An 18,284-nucleotide genomic window follows, 5' to 3' on the forward strand; every position below is an offset into this window, starting at 1 on the left:
AGCTAGGAGTGAGCAGTGGGGGATCTGGGTTTGCTGATGACACCGGATTGTTTAGGGTGGTTTAACCAGAAGGGATTGTTAAAAGCTCCAAAAGGATCTTGCCAAACTGGGTGAATGGGCAGTAAACTGTCCTGCTTGTGGGTTTCCCAACTGGTTGGCCATTGTAGGAGTCTGTGTGGGGCAGTGGTTAGCATGTTGGAGACCAGGGTTCAACTCCCCACATTGCCATGAAGCTCACTGGGTTATCTCTATCTCTCAGCCTGACCCACCTCACAGGGCTGTTGTGAGGTTAAGATAGGGAGAGGAAGTATGCCACTTTGAACTCCATGGAGGAAAGGTGATATATAAATGTAATAGTAAGCCCTGAGTCTAAATTTGCCTGACTGTACCACTGGTTCTTTCACAGCATAGCATGGTTAGTTATTATGTGTTCAGCTGCACTTCTTCAATGTAAACAAGAGGGAGTGTGCACAGCAAAATGCTCTGTGACTGACAAGGCTGGATGGCTTGCCTCTCCTACTCCAATGTTGTGAGAACGGCAAAAGTTCAAAATGAAACCCCTAACTTCAGCAAGGCATTTTGGACAGAGGGATTTTATGGTCCATTGGTAGATAATGAAGAGGAATGGAATCTGTGAAAAGCTGGGCCACACTTATTAGGGAAGCCTTGTCTCAAGCTTTTTCAGCTTCGTATCCAAAGACAGGCATTTATCACTCTCAAGAACTCTCTGTGTATATGTGAAGGAGGCAAACCAGATGAAATCTTTGTCCTTTCACCTGGGCTTCAGGCCAGCCTTAAAATATCTCTTGTACCACATCCAAAAACAAGAGGGGGGGGGAATAGAAATGCCAATGATTGCTCTTATTTTCTTAGCTCGTTGAAAGCGGATGTCATTGCAGTGACTTGTGCTTTCAGAAAGACGTTTGTTTCAAGGTCTCCATCTCATCCTGCAAACTTTTGATCCTGGTAAGTGATGCTGAATTTTTACTAGGGCTTCTATTCTATTTAATGTGTTATGTTTATTATTTACTAGATTTAAATCATGTAGAAAGTTTGGGGGGGGGGAAATCTGCCCCACTTCCCATTCTATTTTCCATAGACTTTCTTGTTTCCAGCTGCACCAATATGTGAAATGAGGAATGAACCACACACACACCCACCCCTCAACAAATTAATTCCCTGTTTAGCAGTTTGAGATGGTGCTCCTGAAGGAAGGGACTTGCTTCAGTTTCTGAACTTCTGGCATCCTTTCTTGCATGGACTAGCCAGCCCCCCAATTCCTCAGAGTTTAAAACAATGAGGAACTTTTACACCTCTCTATTCTTCACTGTGGTCTTTCAGATTTTGCGGAATTCTTCTGATTTTTCCTCTTGACTTCCTGCAGTTGAAGGAAGCCTCATAGTGGCTTTTCCATTTGTTTTCCCCACCTCCATCCCAAACGATCTGCAATATGTCTGTGGTTATTAAAGATCACAGCATGGTATACAGATTCAGCTCGGGTGTGTTTGGCAGCCTTCTCTCTCTAACCCATGTGCGTCAAGCTTGGAGGCAGACTTCCTCCAGCAAAATGGGGGGGGGGAACGACCTAATCTTTATAAGGCAATAGCTCTGCTTCATATTGGATTATTTGATACCAGATGGAATTTAACTTAATTACACTGTCTGAGCAATGAGAACACAGAACTTTGTGAGTCCCTTTTTCAAAGCTGTGAGAACTGGACTTCAGGCCTTTTAAAAATTATAATATATATATATATATTGATCTTTATTTTTTTCCATTTGGGATGTAAATTAGAGTTGGGAAGAAGAGCAGACTCTCCAGATGTCCCTACTTTCCAGGAATGTTCCTGATTTAGAGAAGCCATCCCGGTTTCTGATTTGATCCCAGAATGTCCCACTTTTCCTTAGGATGTCTTTATTTTCATTGAAGAAATGTTGGAAGGTATGGAGTTATCCAATCCCTGAGCCGTCTGAAGGCAATCCTGTATAGGGAAGTTTTAAAATGTTTAATGTTTTATTATTATTTTATATACAGTGGTACCTCGGGTTAAGAACTTAATTCGTTCTGGAGGTCTGTTCTTAACCTGAAACTGTTCTTAACCTGAGGTACCACTTTAGCTAATGGGGCCTCCCGCTGCTGCCACGGCACAATTTCTGTTCTCATCCTGGAGCAAAGTTCTTAACCCGAGGTACTATTTATGGGTTAGCAGAGTCTGTAACCTGAAGCATCTATAACCTGAAGCGTCTGTAACCCGAGGTACCACTGTATATATTGGAAGTTGCCCAGAGTGGCTGGGGCAACCCAGTAAGATGTGTGTGGTATAAATAGTAAAATTATCATTGTGGAATGGGACGTCCGTAATTTCATCGGAGAAATGTTGGAGGGTACAGGACAGAAGGGATTCACGGAAATTCTGTGAGAATCTCACAAAAGTTTGGCAGCAAAGCTAAAAGCTCAGGTTCTTTGACTGATTTTGTCTTCTACGATTTGAGCAAAGAGAAAATTTGTCTTCTCTCAAAATGAAGTCACCATTCCAAAGCAAAAAAGATTTCATGGGACTTGCATCCCAAGACCGTGTTCTGCTTCCTTTAGCCTCCTTGCCTCTCTGTAGCTCACATTCCTATTCCACATGGTTTCCACAAGATGAAAAGTGATGGCTTGTTCCCCCTCACCAACCAAAGTCCCTATTCTTTCCAAAGCCACTGACACAATGAAGGGCATTTCGACGCCTATACAGGGATATCTACTGTAGCTTCACAATCACAGCTTTTTCTTCACAGGAGAGCACCTACAAGCTCCTTGTGATGCTGGGAAAATATTTACACTGGAACCTACTTGTGAGTCAGACAGAAGGGGGCATCAAACCGCACCCAGATTTTTAGTAACTCATCAATAGACACAACAGCTACTAATCCTCCCTGGGCTTTAATTTTTACCTTGAGAATAGCTTACGGAGCAGTATGATGAACAAAAAGTCTTATGTGGGAGAAACCCTGTGACTCTTAAGAAGGGAAGATGTTAGTAAAAGTGCTGAGAGCAGAAGCCAGTGAACTACAGGTTGGTGAGATGTATATATAGGATGTATTAATCCTCGTACACATTAACCTGGAAGTAGTTCCCATTGAAGTCCGTGGGGCTTATTTCTGAGTAGATATGCATGGTCACATTACTACTCATCATGTAATAATAGTGTTGTGTGGAGGGGGAACCAATGCACTCTTTTTTCTTTTAGATTTGTTAACTAACTCAGTGGTGTTGTGGGGGCAGGAATTTGGAGCAGACGTCTAAGGCTCACAAGGGGCAGATGAGCTCCAAAATGCAGCAGGGTTGGATTATCACATTTTGAAGTAAACGAAGCGCAACCCCGCCCAATAAGACCATTAAATCCAGAGTCTGCACTCTTAACAGCAAACTAGAATAACCTTTTTTTAAAAAAAATGGGGAAATTTTGAACTAGGCTCGTTTGCATTGGAAAATTTTCAGTTTGCATCAGAGAAAAATTCTCATATGCTAGAGAGTATGGTTACTTTACTTGCCTTTAATAAGTGTTTAGAAAGTTAAAAACTTCCCAAGCTTTACCAATAATGCATTTGTGCTTGGCCTTCTTTCACTGTTATCAATGAACTTATGATGTGGAAATTTTTCCATGGAAAAATAAAGCCCTAGTAAAAACTACCACCCCATATCACTGATGCATGCTCACGCACAATCCTGTATTCCTCTGCCTCCTCCCCAATCCCATTCCTAACACTTACAGAGCCTTCTCCAATTTGTTGCCTCTCAGATCTTTGGGGCTACAACTCCCATCAGCCATGCTGCCTGAGGCTAATGGGAGCTGTAGTCCAAAACATGAATACACCAGGTTAGCAAAGGCTAACTTACTGTGAGGACCCTGATGAATGGAATAGAGAATGTTCATTCATTTGTGAAGCATTGAAGTAGCATTTCTGCTTTTCCCACCTTATTTCTGATTGCCAGCTGCTTTTTGCAAGTCTGTTCAGCATGTTCTCCACCTCTGCCAATGTACTGGGAAGCAACAGCCCATGTTTTCTGCTCTGTGGGCAAGCACTGCATGTAAGGAAGATAGGGGGGAAAGCTAGCTCTTTATATCGCATACTGGCAAAAGATATCCATGCTACTGAATAAATGGAAAATGTATTCCAGGACAGATTCAAAAACCTAAAATCTTATTTTTCATCAGGCCATTTAAGGACCAGAAAAATCAGGCTGTCTCTGGACCTAGGGTTTTTCATTTGCTAACCTGAAAACATTCCTGTGGCTTCCCCCTGATAAAGAGGCAGAATGGGGTTATGAACTGTGGAGTTGAAAGGACACCAGGACAAGGAAAGGGAGATCCTGGGACACAAGTTCAGTGGAATCTTCTTGGAATTACCATTTCACTTTGAGGGAAGCTTCATTCTTGAGTCAAAATGGTGCCCAAATGTATCCAAACAGATAAAAACCTCAGAAACCATTGTACCAATTTTGGGTAACATCAGTAAAGTTTTGAAGGATTCAGTCCACCATCTTGATTCAAAATGTCACCCAATTGTATCCAAACATGGACAAAAAGCAGCTGCTCTTTGCTCTCAGTAATTATAATGCAAAATTTGGTTATGGTACGTTAAAGGGTGTTCAATTGCATGGCGGAAAAACAACTTTCCAAAATATATAGAAGAAGATACTGACAGTCTCAAATCACCATATCCTTTCTAACAAGATTTCCATTCATCCTCAGCAACCACTCCCAGTCCCTGCCACCACTGCTCCTTCAGTTCTTCTTCTTTCCCCTCTATTCCTGGCTGGGTTTGCTGCTTCATCCCTCCACCTGACCCATAATCCCTGGTGATTCCAGATGTGGCCTACAGTCTTGGTGCTGCTAGGCAGCAATGGCCACTGCACAAAATCATTATTCTAATCCATTTCTTTTCCTTGAAATACGTTTTCTCCAAACTTCCAATTTAGTACTATAGGTGCTCCATTTATGGAGCATTCATTCTGATTTTCTTGCACAAAACGTATGTGGTGGTTAGACTAAGTCTGCTCTTTATTGAGCATTTGTTTTGATTTGTTTATGGTGCATTTATAGGACAATAAGCACTGTGGTATTTTGGAGACTCTTCTTTTTAACAGACACCATAAATAGTTTGTGTTTCCAGGGCACCATCTCATATTAATTTCTACATCAAATTCTGCTCTGACTACTTTTCTCTCTCCCCCCCCCACAATATATACTGAATGCATTTCTTTTTCCTTTTCTTCTATTGTACCTTGTCTCTCACTCTTTCGTAAGCTGCCTTGTGAGGACATAACTCCAAAAAGTAGCTTTCAATATTTTGAAAAGGCAAATAAACTGGATGAGACAGCTGAAAAACCTGCCTGTTATAAATGAGGATCTGCTCCAATCATGGGCAGGTTCCATTTTAACAGGGCCAAATCAGCATCACCAGGCACCTGCCGAAGCCCAAAACCTCTTCAGGGCCCCCACTTCCGGCCCCACAGAACCCATTGGCCTTGCTGCAGCTTTTATTTGTCAATATCTTCTTGTAACCCTCTCTGGCCCTGGGGCCCAGAGGGAAGGGAAGAAAAAGGCCAGGCCTTTCTCTCTATGTGGAGATGGGGATTGGGATGTGAGGGAGAGACCGACTGAGTGAAGAGGTTGTTGAGGTGTAGAGGGACTCACTGGGCATTTTCCACAAGGGGCTCCCCAGAAACTGAAGCCAGTAATGTCACCTTTTCCTCAGCTGAGTATATCAGCACCTGGTGGGCAAAGTAAGGTGGGGAGTGTCTTCAAGAGAAGGAAGGGCAGCAGGTGGCAAGGGGTATCCAGTGCGCCCCCACCATCAAGCAACCTTTTTCAAAACCAGCCACCACACCAATGCTCCACTTTACATGAGTGTGTCCAGCCTTGGGTGTTTTAAAGAAATGGGTCTGTCACCATCACGTCCAGTTTTGCCTTTATGCTGTGAAAAGTAAAAAAAACACACACAAAAACGAAGAGGGGAAAATATTTGCCTACCGCTTGCAAATTTTTACGATCTCGCTCTAGTGCAGTCCACCCTTTCCTTAGCAATGGAAGCCTCAAAATAAATACAGATCTCTCTCCGGCTCAGTCGAGTGGGTCCATCTAGTTTAATCATCTGTCTAGAGAGGAAACCCATTAGAAGCATGATTTACTTAAGGGCTGTGTTGTTGCTGCTGCCGCTGCTGCTGCAGTTGCAGTGCCTCCTGCCTGCCAATGACTGTGCTAGCGGATCAGATGAGCCTGTTGTTCTTCTTTACCGGTCCTGCTGTCTGTCAGACGATTGTCTCGGGTTTCCTCCACCCTCCCTCCTCTCCTGCCAGTGTCAACTTGTGGCTTTAGATTTAAGGGGTTTGTCTGCCACCGCTCCATCAGACAAGGTCTCTGAGGCAGCTGGAGAGAGCCGGACAGCAGCCAGCACTGAACAGACAGAGCCTTCCCCCTCTCTGGTAGCAGCACCCTGTTCCGGATGCAGTTTTTGGAAGCCTTGCAATGACCTGATCTGCATGCTGTGACCTGTCACTTCTGTTCTCTGCAGTCACTGAAGGAAGAGGGGGAAAGCTATATAGCACCCAAGAGAAACTGTACAGGAATCCTGTGGGAGAGGGAAACCTGCAGGCATACTGGGTTGGCACACCTCCCTCTCTGTTGTCCAGATTGCTACAGGCAAGGACTCTGCTTCCTGGCAAAAGCTCCCACAGCCGTCAGCAGGTAAGAGGAAAACCATCCGGTGTGAGCCTGGGATAAGGGATCCAAGCCAAGAAGGGACTGAGTGAGAGAAGGAAGATAAATGAGGGAAAGCGGCAACTCCAGAAGGAGTTTGTGGTTCTTGCAATGCAGAGGATGCTTCCTGGCTCTAGAAAAGACAGCAGTTGCCAAGATTGTTCTGCATGTTGACATTAAGGCAGTGAATTGGGGCTCTTGGCTGAGCAAGACTTACGGTGTACTTTGATGTGCAAATAGCATGGCCCACAGGTTGGAGGGTGTCAGGGAGTAAGAGTCTTGGGAGGCCAGGAAGGAAAGGCTCCCCTTCCCCTACCATCAATTGTGGCAGTGGAAATGATAGGAACTGTACACTGTATGTTTGCTTAAGAAAAAAAGGGCTTGCTGGATGAGTTTAGCTTGGATGCTAATTGTATGCTTAGTGCTTTCCGTCATAGCAGCAGTAGCAATGTAGTTCCCTACTTGTGTATTTATTTAATTTATTTGAGTAATGCATTTAATAAATATGCATTGTTTAGTTTCCTTTGCCCCCATATCACTCTAACTTTTAAGGATACAGATTCTTCCAAGGTAGCTTACAAGCGAAATCAAAACACATTTTAAAAAATGAGCAGACAATACCAAAACATAAAAATCCATCTGGCTTCTTCCCAGTTGATGTCAGTTGGCCCTATGGAGAATGGAGATGGGGTGGGGATGGGGAACCATCCAGTGGAAGCAGAAGAAGACTTCTAACAATACTGTGGCCTGGTCCTCTTTTTCCCACAGGTCAGTAGGTGGTAGGTGGCCCTTGGGATAGAAGCTACAGTTTAGCTGAAGGAGGCTGGGGTGTCTTCACCACCTGCCTCCCGCCATTATTCATGCCTCTTCTTTCCTTTCTGCCTGTGACATGCCACAATCTGAGAGTGCTTCCAGACAGATGTCTATTGTTGGATTGGTGCTGCCCTTACATGCAATTTTTTTAAGCACCCAGAAAGCATCATTGGCAACCTATGTCCTCCCTTAACTATTGATTTACCCTTTCTGTGAAAAATCTGGTAAGTTAAAAAGCAAACAAACCTGTTGCCAATGACCCATTTCTGATATCTGTTTGACCCTTTTGCAATATTAAGCCCTGGTTTGGAAGCACCCTGAGTGATGGGGCTCTAAAGGAGCCTTACGTGTGCTGTTTATGTACTCAACATAACTCCTAAAGCATTGTCTATTTATTTATTTATTTATTTACACAATTTATATAGCACTTAACTACAATCATCTCTACAGGGACACGGGTGGCGCTGTGGGTTAAACCGCAGAGCCTAGGACTTGCCAATAAGAAGGTCGGCGGTTCGAATCCCTGCAACAGGGTGAGCTCCCGTTGCTCAGTCCCAGCTCCTGCCAACCTAGCAGTTTGAGTACATGTCAAAGTGCAAGTAGATAAATAGGTACCGCTCCAGCGGGAAGGTAAACGGTGTTTCTGTGCACTGCTCTGGTTTGCCAGAAGCTGCTTAGTCATGCTGGCCACATGACCCGGAAGCTGTACGCCGGTTCCCTCGGCCAATAAAGTGAGATGAGCGCCACAACCCCAGAGTCGGCCACGACTGGACCTAATGGTCAGGGGTCCCTTTACCTTTACCTTACAATCATCTCTAGTGCTGTACAAGATGAGGTGAAGAATTGGGGGGGGCAGTTTGTTACTGCACTATTTATTGCAGATTCTGGAGTGATTTTATCTGGTCCCTGGTGGCTCTCCATGTTTTAATTGCTGTGTGGTAAAATGTTTGCTCACAGCTTTACACAGATATAGAAAAGAGAATGATCTTTCTGGTGTTGTGTGTTTGTGAAGGAAGACGCAACATTTTAATGTTAAATCTCAGTTGGCATTTTAAAACCAAGTCTTACAGTTGTTTGGATGGTGACGATGGTGGTGGTGATGACACCACCTAATGTATGTGCTTCCAGACTGTAAAGCTCTTTACTTCAGAAATGGTGCCTATTTTATTATAGTGCCTGTCGTCTTGTTAGCTTGTTGGCTTGCAAAGCAAAGTACAATTCTGTCCCCAAAACCATTGCCTGGAAAACATCTCCACTCTGTTACATTTGACCACATGAGATACAAATGGCTATAGGACAGGGATGTGGAAGCAGATATTTGCCTGACTGCCTGTCTCTCCATCTGCTTGTTTGTTTTGCTTGTTTGAGATATGATAGCTCCATGATGTGAATTTCCCACTGGGGTGGGGGTGGGGAGGATATCTATCTACCATTCCAACCTACAGAGTACTATACTGTTACAGTCATGATCTTTGATAGACCTTTCTTGCCTTCATATTGCAATCCTGTCACATGCCTATTGTGATGCTCACCACACTTCACCAACAGAGAGAAGCTCTAAGGGTGCGGTGTTTGGTTTCCTTTGGAAGGAGGACACTGGAGGCCTATTGGCATTGTGTAATATTTGCACTTCTTTACAAACACGCAGGTCAAGCATAGGTGGAGGCTTGTGTTAAAAATTCCAGCAGGCAGCCAAGGTCCATTGCTCCAGGGAGGCGGCCAGCACCCTGAGATGTTTATGGAGACCAAACTCAGCTCTCTCTGGGTGCTTCCAGATGATCTCTTTATTAAAAGAGATTAACCCTCTTCTGGGCAAATATCCAATTTTACAACAATAAACTTTCAGTCAGATTTATGGTGGTATAGCAGAGACGAACTACTGCTGGTTTTGCTAGTGCGTTTTCACACATTAACGTATTTCAGACGCATCATGCAAATCCAGAGATCAAGTACCCCAATTTGGAGATTCCCTACTTAGATATTGAAATGAAAGCTACCTGAAATGGAATGCCGTTTAATATGCCATTGGTTGGCCAAAACTAATATTTGATTAAATTTAAATTTAAATTTAGTACCAAGCAGTACTATTGAGTTCAAGGTAAAGGAGCACAGTAAGGTCTCTAAAATCTTCTGCCACTATACACCTCAACCTTCTGTAGTTTATAAAAATAACACCTGTTGAGCTAGTGACTTATAGCTAGGCAGACATGTTCTACTTAATGAGGTCAACAAATGTTTGAGATTTCAAACTCATCCAATAAAAATGGTCAAATGTACAGCAAGATTTAAAGTGCTGAATACGGACATGTCTCCTCTTTTTATTCCAATTTTTGAACAACCATACCATATATTGCTTTGCTATTTTGGTAAAAACCACTTATGTGCTTGATTCAAGCTTATCAGGGAAAGCAATCATTCATTGGCCTGGTGAGGTTCTGAACGTGTGGATGGAAACAAGAACTGAAAACTGCCCTGTGCTCTCTTGATGAAGGGCAATAATTTTTTTTAATTCATAATAATAACTACAGCCTATGGGAATAAGACTTGGCCTTATATTAATTTCTCCTAACTTGTTCTCCAAAATAACAGCGCTATGTGAAGGGGGATAATTTTCAGTGCCATTGTGATGGCATTCTCTTGGGCCTTTTGGTTGTCAGTGATGTATCCTCACATCAAATTGCTCTATGAATTAGTTATCACTGAGAGAAGAATTGGCATAGTTCCTACTAGAAAGTGTTTGGGAGCCCCCAAGTGGTTCTTCCAAGCCCCCTCTAGGTGATTGTCTGACTCATGAAGATACTTAAGTTTGGACATATTGAGGTAAATAGTTATTTGGTGCTTGACATCATTCGTGTCTTAATGTCTAGTAAACTTAGTTGAAGGACTGGGTGGTTTTTCCTGAACTTTGGCCCTGTTGTAGTTCTAGTTGTTTCTGCTGAATGGATCTAGTTGCCGGGTGTGTGGATGGAGGCTCACTCACAATGGCAGATGCATCTATCTACTAAAATTGAAATACATGATATAAACACGCAATAGAAAACAAGCTCAGGAACTACTGACACAATAAATATTTTTTTCCATTGAAAGCACTATTTTTAAAGGATTAGATCAGTTGTCACTAATGGTATTTGTCAGTGTGAAAGAGGGTGTATTTATCGCCCCGCCATCTGACTACATTTGTATCTTTGTTTGAAATCCCTGGGAGTTAAACTGCTTGCTGAAGTAATGCAGTAATGTTTTGGGTGTCTCAATGCAGCTAAAACCAAGCCCTCTTTCCAGCTCTGCTGAAATCACATTGCTAAAGCCCCCATGGGCATTGCTGCACTTCCAGTAATGAGTATCATTAGGTAACGCTTCAAGGTGCTTGATTACAGGATATGATCCATCCTATCTGGGAGCTGCCAGACACTGCATACACACTAGATCTTTAAACTGTATCCTTCAAAGCACATTCCTCTCTTATAGAATCCTGGGGAACTGTAGTTTGTTGAGGGTGTAGCTCAGTGGGGGTTAAGCTACAGTTCCTAGGATTCTTTGGTGAGGCGGAGAAAGGTGCTTGTGGTCACAGTGAAGAAGTGCGCTTTGACACATGTGTCAGGCAGGGCAACAGGGACTGAAAAGCGCAGTCATAATATATGTAGCATGATAGACATGGATACCACTTCCTTCGCTCTTTTTTTAAGAGGAAAAGCAATCGCAGCTGCAATCAGGAGCAGAGAAACAGTGGAAGAACCAGCTGCGAAAACCTTTCTTCTCCATCTGCTTTCCTGCTCAAAATCAAACTCTCTCTTCCACCTCCTGGGGCAAATGGGTGGATCGTTTCTGTGTGGGTGGAGAAGCAACTAGGAAGCCATTTTGAGTGTTTGTGATTGGGAAGGAATAGGCACAGAGGACTTAAGCAGCTTCTCCCCCTGCTGCCATTTCTTCATTCCCCATTGTAGCGTTTAGGGCTACTTATAGTTTAATACAACAACTGTGAAACTGTTATATGTGTCTACCTTCTAACACCCAGTTTGGCCCTGAGTGGTTCTGTGACTTGTGATAGGATGGAGGCAAGGCCTCTCCTCTTCCCGGAGGGGAGGGGTTGTGAGTGGGAGCAGCTTCCCGCAGCAGCAGGGAGGCGTATTCGGCTCCCTGCTTCTGATTTGCCCCGCTGCCGTGACCAAGCCCTTCAGCCGGCCAATAGGGCTGGCTGGTGGGTGGGGTTAGCTGCATTTAAGCAGCCGCGGCAGCGCTCTGTCCCCAGTCTGTTCCATAGCAGCAGCAGCGCTGAGCTCATTGAGACAGGAACATGGGGAGGCAGCAGTGAGGTAGGGGTAGGAACACAGGGTGGATGCTTGGACTGATGGGAACTATAGTTCAAAATAGCTAGAGGTACCAGGCTGGCAAAAGCAGCTTCAGGCACACACACCCATCCTGATATGCAAGGTACCTTCCTCATCACCTTTTGTGCTTCCAGAGCCCATTTTGAGCGGTCTGATGATTTCTCCAGAAGGCTTCCAGGTGCAGACTCACGCACAAGTTTGCCTTGTCCCTTCTGTGAATGGGGGAAAGCTCAGAAAAGTGCAGGGGAGATCACATTTGAGTTGTTTGCTTCCACATTACTCGGCTCACGAGAGTAGAAAGTTCATGTGAGTAATTATTTCTGGAAGCGAGCAGCTGGCTGATTATTAACATAGACTCACAGAGAAACGTCCGTGCTACCATTCATGCATTATGAGGTAATGCTGTACCCCGCTGACACATAGATTAGTCTTCATTTGAGGTAAGGCAGGATGGGGCGGGGGGAGAACACATGAGAAGTGACCATGTATGGATATGTAGATTCCATATGTTGATCTAATGAACAGATTGCCTAAGTTTGGAGGAGTATTCAGGACATGGGGTATATAGAAGTGAGCCAATATTGGCTGAATCATGAAAGGAAAAGTAATAAGAATCTCAGGTGATTGAAAAGTTCTTTGTATTACAGCATGGAATTAATTTGCAAACTTGAAATCTATGGTGCATGTATGTAAGTATAGTCTTGGGGAAAGGTTTCCTCATTTTACGTGCATGGCTCATTATATTTCCCCAAGGTTCTTCCAGGGAGGGTGGTTGAGGAGCTGCAAGATGTTGTGGACCTTTCTCTCCATGGACAAAGGGGGAGTTCTGGAGGTAGAGCCTGGGCCTCAATAGTACTGTACAGTGCCGGAAACCTCCACTGCCAGTGCAGCAGGGTCAGAAATGAGGCATGTTGGGGGCAGATGTCCTGATGTAGCCCTGGAGAAGCTACCAGCCAGCCCTGGAGCCCTGGTCATCTAATCCAAACCCCTCCAGTGCAGGAATCTTTTGCTCAACGTGAGGCTCAAACAACCCATGACTCTGAGATTTAAAGTCACATGCTCTACCAACTGAGCCATCTGCCTGCTAGCTTCTAAAACATTATCTGTATGTGTCTCACATGGAGACCAGAACACTGGTGGAGGGGCCTGCCCAGTCTCCTGTTCATTGGACCAGTCCAAATACTGAGCTTTAAGTACAGATGGGAGCACATTATTGCCTTCAACAATATGTGTGAAGGAATGATGCTTCTTGTATGTGTGTGGCATTCACCTAGGTGTGTCAATTTCATAGATGCTTACCGTAGTTAGTAAGTAACAATGCAAACAATTTTGTATTGATGTGACTCATAATTTTTCCAACATAAAATAATAGGCGATTTATATACTGATTATCTTTAGGCATTGGTTGGTTTACTAATCTCATGAGACTCTGCTAATCTTATTTTGTGAATAACCAATGTTATATGATCACAGCCTCACTGAGTGAATAAGTGCAGTTTAAAAAATTGTGGAAAAACTAACTGTTCGTGTCCCTGCTTTATTATAAGCATCTTATTTTTTAGCTTAAATAGTAAAATTCATTCATTACAGCTGAACCCATTGTTTGATCTGATCTCTTTGCAAGCCTGGAATTAGCTACCTTGAAAGGGTAGGTATTAGTCTTTTTTGTACTTCATGACAATTCAAGGAATTTCCCCTTAAGTACCTTGTATTTGTGAGCTTGAATCTGGCCCAACATGCTTCATGTTGAATGCCTTGCCTACTTGCAGGTGTTAAAGTGGAACTGCTCTTAATGATAGCTTAGAGGTTTCGGCCAGCAACGAATGCGTCAGCCTGCCTCCCCATAGGAGTGAGTCACTGGAAGCTTATTATGTCAGTACTTCATCATCTGCATTGTCTCCTATTGTCTTCCTGGCACGATTCAAAGTTTGAAAAAGAAGGAGGAAAGCCATAGATCCCTTAAAGCCTTTGACCCAACATATCTAAGGGACCACCAACTCTCCATGATGGTCTGGAAAAAGCCATTTTGAACTGGCCATTCACGTGGTAGGGCCAGATTGCATCTCTGTGCATTATTCCCGATGCCATGCCACAACCGCAGGCCGACATGCTGCCTTCCTACAGCACCTCCTGTCTTTTATACATGTATTGTCCAAGTGGTTCAGCATTCCAGTGGCACCCATCTGAACAGTGGCTAACACTAGCCAGAGTTTTATGTTTTAAGGTTAGTGCTAACCATGGTTAAGATTAATGCCAGTAAAAATGGTACCCAATTTTACAAGGCAGGGAGAGTGTGAGGGAACTTTGTGTGCAAGAACAGAGAAACTTTGAGGAGGGAATGTACATAGGGCATGTACACACTGCATGATAGTGTGCATTCAGTGCTGAATGCAGGTGCCTTGTCGCGGGTGGCACTGTGGGTGCCTAGGACTCTATTCTTGCACACAGAGCCTAGGACCTGCCAATCAGAAGGTCAGCGGTGAGCTCCCGTTGCTCGGTCCCTGCTCCTGCCAACCTAGCAGTTCGAAAGCATGTCAAAGTGCAAATAGATAAATAGGTACCACTCTGGTGGGAAGGTAAACAGTGTTTCTGTGTGCTGCCCTGGTTCACCAGAAGCGGCTTAGTCATGCTGGCCACATGACCCGGAAGCTGTACACCGGCTCCCTCGGCCAATAAAGCGAGATGAGCGCCGCAACCCCAGAGTCGGTCATGACTGGACCTAATGGTCAGGGGTCCCCTTTACCCTTTACCTAAACATGATGTCACCCCCATCCCACACTATTTGTTAATCTAAAAGTGCATTCTTCTGAAAAGTTTAATGTGTACATAGAGGGCACTTTCTCAGGTCACTTCCCATTGGGCAGACCTCCTGACATTGCAGGGCTGTGGTGCTCTGCCTCGCCATGTTTAAATGGTTTATGAATAAAATAGGCAAAATAGGAAGTGACTGAGCTGCCTCTGTATAGTGATTTACAGTGGTGCCTAGGGTTAAGTACTTAATTCGTTCCAGTTTCTTAACCTGAAACTGTTCTTAACCTGAAGCACCACTTTAGCTAATGGGGCCTCCTCCTGCTGCTGCGCCGCCACCACACGATTTCTGTTCTCATCCTGAAGCAAAGTTCTTAACCCGAGGTAATATTTCTGGGTTAGTGGAATCTGTAACCTGAAGCGTAAGTAACCTGAAGCGTATGTAACCCGAGGTACCACTGTATATCCTCTGTATACCAGTATATCCACACACTCATTTCAAGCCCCTCTTTTGAAAGACTACAGTTTTTAAAAAGACCTGTGGAAACACTAGTTGAGGGGAAGGGAATAGAGAAGACAACTGTGTACTAGTCTGAAATTTTGCCCACCTGTGTATACAGACAACAGGGATAGCAGTTGCAACTTTAAATGACATTATCATGAGAAGGTGTGTACAATTGCAAACTACTCTGTACAAAGTACACTGTGGAAAAAATGACTCCATGTGTACACAGGCATAGTCTGTTCCTGATCCCGTAATAATTGTTAAAATGTTTTTCAGAGAATTAAATCTGCCCAGGCCCTCAATAGCAGTAGCATAAGTATAGAACTTCCTTCTCATGCGGCAGAGATAGCCACTGTGTTGCTCTCCAGAGATTTGACTACAGTGCCCATCATCCCTGAGGACTGATGGGAGTTGTAGTCCAACATGTGGAAGGCCGCAGGTTCCACACCTTGCACTACAGAGTGTGTAGATGGCTTTAAAACTAAATTCTTCTATACAGTTTATATATGCACACACATATACAGTGCCTTAATGAACAGTAACCTTGATGCAAATCTCAAAGCAGAGCATTTTTCTTTTAGGATGTAAGCAACCCAATTGCAAATGGACATGTTGGTGCAAGCTCACTCTACTCACCAGAAGAGATGCTTCATTCAGAATAGTTTCCTACAAGGAAATAACTTTCTTAGGATGTCATATACTCATCACTCGAGGCAGTACAAACGTAGTTTTCCAACAGTATAAAAAAAGTGATAAAATGATATTCTTGTAAAAATATAAACGCATGCTGTCACTCCACGGTTCAAATTTTGACACAAGCTGAAGCTCTCCTTATGCTGGTTGATAAAGTGCCTGTATACCACTTGTCTGTTGTATGCTTTTTGACCAGCATCAAACCAAGTGGACCAAGTTTGGACCAAGTCCCAACTGACTTCACTTAAAAGCACTGGGTTTAAGGTGTGAGGAGAAATACCTGCCATGGCCCATTCACATGTAGAAGTCATCAACTGGCTTGCTGTTATCAAGGGACCAATAAGTAGGGGGTTGTCCCCGGCCTTAGCTATTGCTAAGCATGATGAAAGGTGCACTTTTCTCTCTCTTTTACGCAATCATCCGGACACACATAGTACAAGCAGAATCCAAATACTGGTCGTTTTGTTCATTTTCATGGTGCTTCTCCTGACTAAGTTGTGGGTTCTCTTTTGCAAACAGAAGAGGAAGGGCAAAACAGCAAAGAAGTTGTTCTTACCCTGTTTATAGTCTGGCTAGAAATAGCAGGTATCTTGTTTGAGAGTCTGCCCTACATTTATTTACATTCTCTATCCAGCAGTGAAAAATGGCGCCACATCTATTTACATCACTTAAGGGTCTCACTCTCTGGAGCAGCAGATTCTTTGAGTCTCTCTTTTAGGCGCTTTTCAGAAGTCCAATAAGCTGAACGAGTTTGGTATTTCACTGGTTCAAGTTTAGGCAACTGCACGGAGAAAAAATGTGTTCTGCATGGTTAGGAAAATTCTACAAATATGTCTTTTCCACTGAATTTTCAACCACTTGAGGTAAGACACTGGCACCTTGACTTCCTAGTCTACTGCAATAGCTCCAGATCCAAGTGATACCCAACCAGCCAAAAACACCCTGGGTCTGAAGTAATTTGGGTGTATAATATTGCAATGATAATACAGCATAGAAACAGGAAACTTCCAAGAAGGTCAACACCCATCACTACTTCAGGCCCAGATTCGAAATGTGAACAAGCTGTGCACCTAACTGCAGGAAAGACCATGGGGCATCTCTTCTTCCTCACCTTCCAGAGATTGTCTTAGGTAATTGTTAGTTAAACCAGTGACAACAAATAATGAAATCTACTGACAACTGGTCCTGTATAGGTCCTCTTGAAATGAATTCCAAAGGTAGGAGTTTTGTGAATTGCACCTATGTAATAAGAAGAACACTCTAGATGAAACTTCCTAATGTTTAGTTGGAATCTCCTTTCTTGTAATTTGAATCCATTGGTTCAGGTCCTACCCTCTGAAGCAGAAATAAAAAAAGCTTGTTCCATCTTCCATGTGACAGCCCTTCAGATATCTGAAGATGGCTGTCATTAGCGTTGGAATAATAGGCATGCATTTCAAGCAAATATAGACTCTTCTTTAGCATAGATTCATAACGCCTGTTTTTGTACTTTGTCTCTTCATATACTACTTACCTAAGTCTTAAGAGCATCATCAGAGGCCCTTCTCTGAGCTTCCCAGCAAGCTGTGATACAGCGGGTGGTCAAATGCGAAAGGACCTTCTTTGTACTGGCCCTTGGTTGTTGAATGGTCTACCCAGAGAGGCTTGCCTGGCACCTACTTTATTATTATTATTATTATTATTATTATTATTATTATTATTATTATTTTGCACCAAAGATCTTTGATCTGCTCAGGCCTTTTAAACTCTGTACTTGCCTTATGTAGTGTTATGTTGTGGTCATTATAATCCTGTGGAGTTCTTAAGGGTTTGTTTTTTTGTATATTTTAGAGATTGCTATGGTTTTTAGACTCCCTGGTTTAAAAATAATTGTATTTACTTTTACCATGTTTTAAGTGCTTTTGTGCAGAATTTTCTTTCTCTGGAATTTGCATTATTTTTATATGCCAACCAGAGAATAATTGTTATTGGGCAACTAAGAAATAGAATAAACACAAGAGGATACAGCACACACATGCTGCTGAGCCAAAATGCTGGTTCACACAGCCCAGCTCAATCTACTCTGACTGCAGCAGTGACAGTAGCAGTTTTCCAGGCAAAAGTCCTACCCCAACTCTGCTACGGTAAATTATGTTAACTGGGAATGGAAGGGAATGAGATTGAATCATGCAAAAAATGTAGGGTGTATAATTGAGTTTGGGCCCCTCCCCAAAAGGTGCAGTCCTCTTTTACTTGATTTCTCATACTCACTGTGCAAATTTATTTTTTATGGCTTCCTTCTTCATTTCCCTATATGTGAGTCAGTCCTGGGAAAGAATCAGCTTTTTTCTCACATGCATCGTAAAGGGAGAAGCAGTCAAATGCACATGCATGGCACATTTTTGACATAGCACATAAATTTATAAATAAACAAACAACACCAGGTGACATCAGGTGGGGGGCAGGTAGAGGGGC

The 18,284-nt window shown here is 43.3% G+C and overlaps 1 protein-coding gene across 3 annotated transcripts in view; it reads left to right on the plus strand.

Annotated features, from left to right (window-relative positions):
- The first annotated feature begins 444 nt into the window (after nt 1–444).
- FGF1 (fibroblast growth factor 1) overlaps nt 445–18,284 on the plus strand; it is a 51,858-nt gene continuing 34,018 nt past the window's right edge. The window contains exons 1-2 of one of the 3 annotated variants that reach the window (XM_083487934.1): nt 445–966; nt 6,562–6,734. The gene's annotated coding sequence lies outside the window, so the exon portion shown is untranslated. Of the gene's footprint in view, nt 967–6,561; nt 6,735–13,479; nt 13,533–18,284 lie in introns of those variants that run through there. The other 2 variants (XM_083487937.1, XM_083487935.1) reach the window with 2 other exon arrangements.

This window comes from Podarcis liolepis (genome assembly GCF_965112155.1).
Source record: "Podarcis liolepis genome assembly, chromosome: 2".
Classification (NCBI taxonomy): domain Eukaryota; kingdom Metazoa; phylum Chordata; class Lepidosauria; order Squamata; family Lacertidae; genus Podarcis; species Podarcis liolepis.